The following is a 10,049-nucleotide window of genomic DNA, read 5'->3' as shown; positions in this document are numbered from 1 at the left end:
AAAAAATCGATTTTTTGGAAAATCTAACTGTATATAAGCCTTAAGTTGTATAAATGGTATATTTCAAAACCATTCGAAATATAATCAAAGCTTTTCTAATATCCTTTTTTTATGCAATTGTAACACGATATTACTACCATCCTCCAATTTGAAAATCCATACTCATATAGTATTAACCATCACTGTATTTTTTATTTCTCTTCAAATGCAACTTATTCTAAAGAGAGCCACATTTTCTCTCATTGCAAACAATATACTTTGAAAGCCACTGACTTACACAATAGAAATATATAAATAAATAAGCAAAAAGTGGGTGTGCTGCTTCGTCTGCTCTCCTTTTCAGGCACATTTGCTAAAACCCTGTGTACAACGGCAGATCACCAGTTGGCAGTCGTTGAAAAGAGACAGCAACACACATACAAGTTGTTTACAAAATATGGCCAAGTCGCATTAGTGGTGTGTGTATGTGTTCGTTGCGATCGTATCGAATTCCGATTCAGTTACAAAGCAGACAAATGCAACAACCAGCTAAAATATGAGCAACACAAATCATGAAAACAAAAATAAAAATAAAATTGAAAATTGCAGCGAGCAACTAAAACAATATCCCTATCGCCACCATCATCTGCAACAGCCACCGTCACCATGTGAGCGGTTGAGTGTTGAGTGGCGCAAACGTCAACGGCAACCAGAGCTAACAATACACAAACAACAAACGCACGGGGAGCGCCGAGCGCACTCATTAGTTGCGGAGCAGCACAGAGTAGCTGGCGGATGTGCGATACTCGCACCAGTTGTGGGATACAGACAACAGACAACCAGCAGATACATTCGACGAATTCAGTTTTTCGTACTCCGTGTTGGCGTGTGGTTCGTTCGTCGTGTGTTATAACGTTTCAGCGTGACGGACGTTTCGTTTGCATACAATCGTTCGGAGGATACGCTACATGCGCGTGCGATATCCATACACCGTCGGTGGCAAATTACAAAACGGACGTATACGAATTGCGAAGTGTCGTTTAGTGTTGAAATAGAAAATGTAAATAAAAAATATAAAAAGGATTAAAAACAAAAAAGGATACGCCAAACGGTAGACTCACCAAAAGGCGCAACGAAGACACTGAAACTTTATTATTTCAAGCGATCTACGAAATATCTACTTTAATTACTTGCTGTTGTTGTTTTATTATAATTTTGTTGTTTTTTGCTTTTGACTGTTGCGCGTCTCGCAGCTTTTCCGCGCGATTTGAGTACATTTCACTATTCTTCTTGCTGCTGCACGGCTGTTTACGCTCTGCATCAGCAGCAATCTGTGACGTCTAGCGCTGATTTGTTGGCATTGTTATTGACGAAATTGCTAAACGTTTTCTGCGCTGCAATTAATTAAATGTATCTTAACGTATGCTTCAAGTGTGTGGCGCGAATCGAATAAATTTGCGGGAATAAAGGAATGTTGGCTGCTTTTGTTTTATATTCGGCAGCTACAGCGACAATTGCTCGACATTTTTTTGTGTAATTTACTACTTGTTGGCATTGGAAAACACGTGCTGTGACTAATAGCTGAAAATATCTAAATTGGCAGAATCACGTTGCTGGTGCAAAAAAGTGTGAATTAAACCTGGCAAAATACAAGTGACAAAGCAAATACTGAATATATGGACTGTTCGCTAAAAGATTATACAAAAAAAAACTGGAAAAAGTGCAATTTTGTGTCGGAACTACGCGCGTTAGCGAAATCTGGAAATCAAACAGAAATAGTAAAAAGAAACTTTAACGGATTAAATTCATATGAGAAAAAGCAAAGGTTTGTATATAATATTAAAAAATTAATTATTGACTTATGCATTTTGTATGCAATACATATCTGCATGTATTAAAAAAAATAAAATAGAAGAAAAAAGAGCATTTATAATTAATATATGTAAATATAAATTTAGCAGCACTTACGGAGGTCTACCCGAAAAATACTTAATATGAAATTGTAATAATGTATAATTTCTGTGAAGATCAAGGAAAATTAAAGGAAACAGTTTTACTTTGTTATCAATGCACTTATTTTCTACAAATATTGCTTTTAATAAATTTGTAAACTTGCTAAATGTTTAGCTTTCGTACTAAGATTATAGGTTTCCAACTTCATTTTCTTTAATTTTGCCGTCGGTAGTACAACTGCAAAAATCTCGGTTTCTTCAAAAGTACCATATACATTTATAAACATAGATATAGTATATCGAAGGAAAAATATAGGGAAGGAAAAACGATATAATAGAAACGACACATATTGAAACAAAATTTGAGTTTTGGTTATAAAGTGGTTATATTTTGGTTAATATGATATCTGACAGTGATTTTCGAATTTTTTGATGATACGTTGCTTTGCATTTTAGTTGGCGATATCGCTCATTTGCTGCAAGACCGGCATAAGTGAAAAAAATCGATTTTCCAGAAAACGCGTTTAAAGTTTTCAACTGACTACAACCTTACACGGTACAACGAACAATTCTGCAGCATTCGATATGTACATATGAATATGGGCTGTACTACATGCATATGTATGTATATGTATGTATGTATATTATGAAATAAAACAACCTGTAAAACAATATTTTTCCAATAGCTAAGAGCTTAAGCGGTTATTGTCTTATGAAATACTACAACACCTCTATATTGTCCTAAATTTTCAAGTATATCCGCGTAATAGTTTCGGAGATACAGCCTTGAGAACATGTGCGCTCGTAGCTATATAGCTAGGATAAGTACGCCGTTTTGAATGCGTTTTTCTTGAAAGTGTATTTTAGAAGTCGGTTGGTAAGATTTCTCGAGAACTACTCAACCGATCTTCATGAAATTTTACACAGGTGTTAGCAACATCTTTCCTAAAATTGCATGCCAAATTTCGTAAAGGTACCCATACAAATATAAAAGCTTTCAATGCAAAGACTTCAGTCGTTTAGTTTGTAAGACTGCTATATATTAGTCCAATATCCGCGGTTTCAATAAATGAGCAGCTTCTTGTAGAAAAAAAGGACATTTACAAGATTTCAGAAAGATATCTCAAAAGCTAAGAATGAGTTTGGGTATGTACAGACAAAGGGACATGGCTAAATCTACTCCGTTCATCACGCTGATCATTTATATATAAATTTTTTAGGGTCTCCAACGTTTCCTTATGGTTGTTACAAACTTCATGGCAAACTTAATATACCCTATTCTTCTTCGTCTTTTTTGGCGTAACTGAGTTTATAACAGCGCGCCAGTCATTCTTCCTTTTCGAAAATTGGAGATTCCAAGTGAATCCAAGTCCTTCTCCACCTGATCTTTCCAACGGAGGAAGGTCTTCCTGTTCCTTTGATTCCACCGACAGGTAATGCGTCGAATATTCTCAGTGCCGGAGTGTGACCTAGCCAGTGCAACCGCTGTCTCTTAATCCGCTGAAATGCGCAAAGGACCATAAATCTTCCGCAGAACCTTTCTCTCAAAAAATCGTAACTCCAACTCATAAAATGTTGTCAATGTTCATGTCTCTGCATCATATAGCAGGAAGGGGATGATGAGTTGTAGCGGCAGAATTCTGCCGAGTTGACAGTCCTTGGCCGGATAAAAATCCGGGTCCGTTCCGGTTATGTAGACCCGGCTGTCGTGGGAACAGAGTTCTGCCGCTACAACAACAACAACGGGGATGATGAGTAACTTATAGAACTCGGTCTTTATTAGTAGAGGGAGTATAACAATTAATGAGAGAGTTTGGCACTCGTTCTTTGTCATCATTCCAAGAGATTAAGTCACATTAAGTTCATAACCTTAAAAAACATGGTGTATTTCCTCATCCTGGGATCCAACAGATCTCACACCGTTCGGCTTTGTTTTGCCGAGAGGCAACCTTGACTTTTTTAATAATAACGAAATTTTTTATGCGATGGAAAGACTAGGTTAAAATTAGAAATTTTAGTTTCTAAAAGCAGAAACATTCTTCAATTATTTCTTTGAAAAGTATCAACAGTATCACATTTAATGCTTTCACGATTTATGAGAACTTATAAAATGTTATTTAGGTTTGGACAGAGAATGAGGAAACATTTTTTTCCTATCAGCACGCGCTCTGTCTGAATAATTCAATTGCTGCTCCAGTTATTTCTGAGGTAGACGCCTTACTTAATTTAAATAAGTTAAAAGCATATTTTAATTACTCTTCAGATATTATATTTTCATGCTTACTGAAAAATAGGCTTCTTCTCAGCATGGATTTCGAAGAGGCAAATCTACTCTAAAGTAAATATCTCGACTCTCGTACATAAACTGTATCTGCTGGGCTTTCAACCAATATTTCCTCAATGCGTATCTTCTTATCTTCATAATAGCATACAACGAGTGATATTTGAGGATACTGTTTCATATGCAATTAAAGCCTCTCTAGAAGCTCCGCAACGTAGACATCTTGGACCGATTTTGTGGTTGTTATTTATTAACCTTGTATCATATAATTCTCAAAAATTTTATTATATGCCGACAATGTAAAGCTTTTTAAATTATATGCTTCCATGGATGAAAGATGTCTGTTGAATAATTTGGTTGCTTGGTGTGATAGAAATGAATTGCCATTCAATTTTGAATCTCAACAAATGTAAGACAGTGTGCTTTTCTCGTGGATTTGTGCACATCTCTCCTTATATAATACAAGATTATATACTATAGCAAGTTTTTAATTTTGTAGATAGGAAGTTCTAAGGATATAAGCTTAATTTTATTCTTCATATTGATACCATAGCCTTGAAAGCAAAAGGTCTTCTTAGTTTTGTTAAACGTTAAAGAATTTAAAAATCCGGATGATACTAAAACACTTTTTACAACTTTGGTTAGACCTATGTACATAAATTGGAATATGTCCATACCTCCATACACTAAGCGTTTAAAACTTCTCAATCTAGCTTCAATTACTAGTCATACTTGGCATTACATATATACTTAGTAAAAATACTAAATGGGACAGTTGCAATTCTTTTTTCCTGTCTTCAGTTAAATTTAATATTCCGATTCGCTTTTCGAGGCAGTTTAGACCCTTACTGTTGAAATTTTGAACTAAACGAACGATGGGTTCAAATATGTCATGATTTTATTTCCATTCCTGCACATTTGATTTATCTGACTCACTTTTCGAATTTAAAAAGACTATAATCATAATAATAAAATAAAATAAAAACAAATAACAACGTGAATTTAAGTACTTTATGTCTATGCCAAGAAAAAAAATTAAATATTGACTAGTACCTCGCGCATTATTGGATACAATTTTTCACTGCACGAACCGAAACATTTTAAACATTTACCAGGCACTTAAAAAATTACTATATACTTGCTATTTTAAGAAAAACTCATAAGTATAATATTTCAAAGTTGAAAGAAGCAAAGCACACACCTGGTGCAAACACATACAAACAAAAATGCTATAACACTAACGGCACATAGGAAAACTTGCCAGTAGTTTGTGGCGTACACTTTTCCGCTGTTAACAAAGAAAAAATAATAAAAATGTGTTAAGTGACGATTTCTGCTCAATATTTTCCTCCAACCAATACGCCCCCTACGCATCACTGCGTTCTTTTGTTTTTCGTGTTTTTGTTTTTTTTTTCATTTTTTTTATTCACTATGTAGGCACATCTCCAACTCATCACATTTTGTCTATAAATTTTGTAGGTTTTGAAATTTTGAAATATCTTGCTGCTAAATTTAAAAAACGCAACAATAAATACTTATATTTTCGAAATTTCGAATTATTCACTTTCTGCGGTGGCTAATCAATAAAACGTTTAATATAGCGCTCCTTATTTAATCATGATCATGAAAATTTACATTCACACATACATACATACTTTTGTTTGTACATACATATGTATGTGTGTAAGATGTGCAGTGAGAAATCAAAGAAATCATAAGCTCAGCAGCCATAAATTTGATATTTTTATCGGATATTCGAATATGTTGTTGCAGAAGTGTTAAAATGGTGCAGCTTTGTTGCGCTTTTTGTTGTTGCTTATCATTCTTTCTTTCCGGTTCTGTATGTGTTAATTTGCGGCTTTATTCGCTGCTCATTGTTGATTTACTTGTTTGTTTATCTGCATCGCCTTAGTTGTTCGAAAATTTATTAATTGATTTTTATCACTTGATTTGCGAGAATTTGTGTAACAAAGCAATAACAAAAACCATAACAAGACTCTTTTAAAATTCTTGCTTAAAGATATTGTGATATTTTTAGCATATCTGTATGTGTTAGTAAATATTCAATCGAAGTTATTTGGTATATTTTATGATCTGCTATTGTATCATTATAACACCTTATTAATTTTGTCTGGCGTTTGAATACAGTAAAGAATTGGCTTCTCTATTTAAAGTAAATAATCAAATAGCTTCCGGAAACCCGTTTTTCACCAGATATATCTTGCTACGCTACAGTAATTTTTCTAGTTCTAGTGATATTTTAGAATAAGCAATAATTTTGAAATAGTTGTTCAGGTAATTGGAACTTCTATGAGTCATATTGATTATTTGACACGTTTTTTCTCTGGTCCACAAAAACTGTCATTGAAATCGTTCCAAGTTCAATTTGACGCGTTCAATTTATTGGTCAGCGGAATCGTTTAACATCTGTCATAGACTGGTACAAACTCCTTTTACAAGAACGTGGAAAACTTCCAGGCAAGCGATTTGTCAAATTTCTTCTTATTATTAACGATAAAGTTGAAATAAAGACTGTGTACGAAATCGTCTTGTAGAGTTATGGTAATGAAATATAGTATAGAGTAATGGAAAATGTAAATTGTGACAAAAAAGTTCCCTAAAAAAACAAGCCTAAGAGTGGTACAAAGTCTTCAAAAACGGCCGAGAGATCGGTGAAGACAGGCCTCGTTCTGGACGACCTCTTCAAATGATGAAAATATTAAAAAAGTGAAGGATATGGGGTTCTTGCTCGACTTGTCGCGATAAAGCCGATTTTTTTCCAAAAAGAGTACCGAAAACAGGGCTCTCTGGACATGCTTAATCGTGTATATTTATTTATGGTATGCAAACAAGATAACAATCATCAGAATGGAGTTAAAAAACAAGCCGAAACCAAAAACCACGCCAAAGCAGCACAAAAATTAAGATGATGCTCATTGTTTTTTCGATATTCGTTGTTTGGTAAATCATGAATTTGTTCAGGAGGGACAGACAGTCAATAAAGAGTTCTATTTGGCCATACTTAGGCGTTTGCGCGAGAACATCCCTCGAAAATGGCCGAAATTGTGGAACAGTTCATGGATTTTACACGATGATAATGCATGATCGCGTCGACACTATTGTAGCCGAATTTAAAGCCGAAAACGCAATGAATACCATCGATCAACCACCGTATTCACCAGATTTGGCTCCGTGGGATTTTTTCTTGTTCCTCAAACTAAAATTGCCGCTCCGTGGAACCAGTTTTCAGTCGATCGCAGAGATAAAATAAAATTCGCTGAAGGACCTGAAGACCAAAAGAGCTTATGAAAAGTGTTTTGAGGACTGGAAAAATCTTTGGCGTAAGAGCATTACAAAATATATTTTGATGAATAATTAAATATTTGGCATATTTACAATTTCCGGGTACCTTATTGTCACAAATCTATCTTAAAAGCCGTGGTTAAGTAATTTTGTTAGTCGCGCTTGTTCTCTTATAACTTTTTACTGTTTTTCAAAAACAAATATCCCTTACGGAGAATGCGAGATAAGACAACCGTCAAAAAAAGAAATTCATTAAACGAATAATAGGTTAACTGGACCAGGGTTCATACCAAGTGGAAATTCGGATTACTCATTAAATATTTGTTTTGACACAAATACCAAATATTTTATGTGATCTTTTAGAGTAGTTATAAATAAATTCATATATGATATTATCCAAGCCATCTCTTACTCTTTAAGCTACTCGAAAATTGTTAAAAAATTTTGTCAAAGTCACATGAAGGAAGTTAAAAGTTTTTAATACCAATAACATCGGTTTGAGAGAAAATGTTTACTAATGCGTTTCAAGATCTCTCTATGATTGTTTAAAAATCGTATAGATCCTGTATTTCTTTCTTATTTATAGTCAGATCATACTGTGTAAAACTCCAAGTATTACATGTTTCGAAAAGTGTTTTCGATTTGTATCAAAAGCCTCAAAATAACAGCTAAGCTCTTCAAAGAAGTGTAGATACATTTTTCAATCTTCGAAGTGGGGATACTACTTATCTCACATCTATTGTGATTTTCACTTAACAACAAGTTATCAATTCTATTCGGTTTTGAGATATCGATTTGAAATTCTGCTTACATCTTTCTCTCGCCAAGAAGCTGCTCATTTCTTGGAACCTATCTATATCGGATTACTATATCATAGAGCCGTCATACAACTGACTGATAAAGTTGAAGATTTTGTTTGGGAAACGTTCTTATTTGTGTAAATTATTCGGAGGACTTAATACTTTTAGTGGGTTCTAAATTTTTTTATTTATTCTGGTCACATAAAACCTATATATCATATAATCACTAGCGAACAGCGGCCAATTCTGTATAAATTTAAATTAAACAAAATGTAAAACTTAATTTTGAAAAATATTTAGTACAAACCTATTATTATCAGCATTTATCTCTCCTCATCCTGGCTATTTTAAACCATTGCAGATATTTTCGCTTTCCGCTGTCAAAACCACACACACTTTTCTGAGTATATTAAACGCTAGAAGCGCGCGGCTGTGACGTGAAAAACTATAATTTAATACAATTAAAATAAACATATTTCTAATATTATAAAAGGCAAAAACAACTGTTCGAATCAGCTAAAAATATACAGTGGGACAACGAGCAATTTATCTATTTTGGTAGCACAGCAGATATGTAAGTATGTATGTATGTGTGCAGGCACATGAGCGGTCGATAATATATGCGTGTGCGGGTGGCTTGTCTGCCAACGAACAACAAAAATAAAAGCTGTAATAACAACAACAAACACAAGTGGAAGCCCTCCTTTTGCATAGAAGCAACGACAGCAGTTGCCAACGGTGGCTCCCAGTGGCTCTTGGCCTGTCGTTGCTAGTCCAACTTGGCTGTCATAAATTTCAATTAATTGCCATGAAAGTGGCTAGTTTTAATGCAAAACCAAATTTAATATCCTCGACGTCTTTGTCTAAAGTGGCAACACCGCGCGCATGCAGCTACGCGTGTGCTGACGTGCGATCTTTCGGCCACTTAAGCAGCTGCTTTGACATTTCTTTTGCATTATGTACTTATACGACTATTTCCGAACTCAACTGGACCGCACGACTGCGCTGCTGTGCTCGTAAAACTTCTTGCCAACGCAAAGCCTCTCTATTTCACAGCAGCTAGCTATCGCTTACAAATGTAGCAGAAGCAACACACTCGGCGCACTGTGCCCACAACGGACCGTAGATCATAAGCGATCATGTTTATCGACCGCAGTAGTTACATACATGTGCGTTGTTGTAGTTGTCGGTAGTAGCAATAACAGCAGCAGCAGCAATAACAATTTGCCGCCCACCAGCTGCTGTTGCGGCGCAGTCATAGCCATAAATGTTGTTGTTTTAATTTATGTGCTATTTCTATATGTATCTTCTTCGCCGTCCTCATCGTCTTCCTTTGCTCTGTTAGCGTTGTTATGGATGTTTTCATATTTTCTGCATTTCATTAATAAATTCACAGTTATGTCATTCATTATTCTCACGCATGTACGAGTGTTTATGATCAGATATGCATACATATATGCATATGTAAATATGTACGTATGTATACACATACACCAAACGGAGCAGCAACGCACAAATTACGCGAAACAGCATTTGATGTCAAATTTATCAGAGGAAGTGTGTGAAAAAAATTTATAAGAATTCTCGCATCGTCGAATGCGAAAATAATGTTTATGCACTTTTCCATATGTACCTCAAAATATGTTCATATGTACATACATATGTGTATGTGATTTGATGCTTCATAGTGCACATTAAAGCATTCACTAACTGTCCATATTTACATATATCAAT

The 10,049-nt window shown here is 34.8% G+C and overlaps 1 protein-coding gene across 1 annotated transcript in view; it reads left to right on the top strand.

Annotated features, from left to right (window-relative positions):
• The first annotated feature begins 709 nt into the window (after positions 1 to 709).
• LOC105224528 (protein sine oculis) overlaps positions 710 to 10,049 on the top strand; it is a 67,893-nt gene continuing 58,553 nt past the window's right edge. Inside the window, exon 1 of the mRNA XM_011202636.4 lies at positions 710 to 1,804. The gene's annotated coding sequence lies outside the window, so the exon portion shown is untranslated. The remainder of the gene's footprint in view (positions 1,805 to 10,049) is intronic.

This window comes from Bactrocera dorsalis, chromosome 3 (assembly GCF_023373825.1).
Source record: "Bactrocera dorsalis isolate Fly_Bdor chromosome 3, ASM2337382v1, whole genome shotgun sequence".
NCBI lineage: Eukaryota > Metazoa > Arthropoda > Insecta > Diptera > Tephritidae > Bactrocera > Bactrocera dorsalis.
This window is presented reverse-complemented; position numbering and strand designations above follow the sequence as displayed.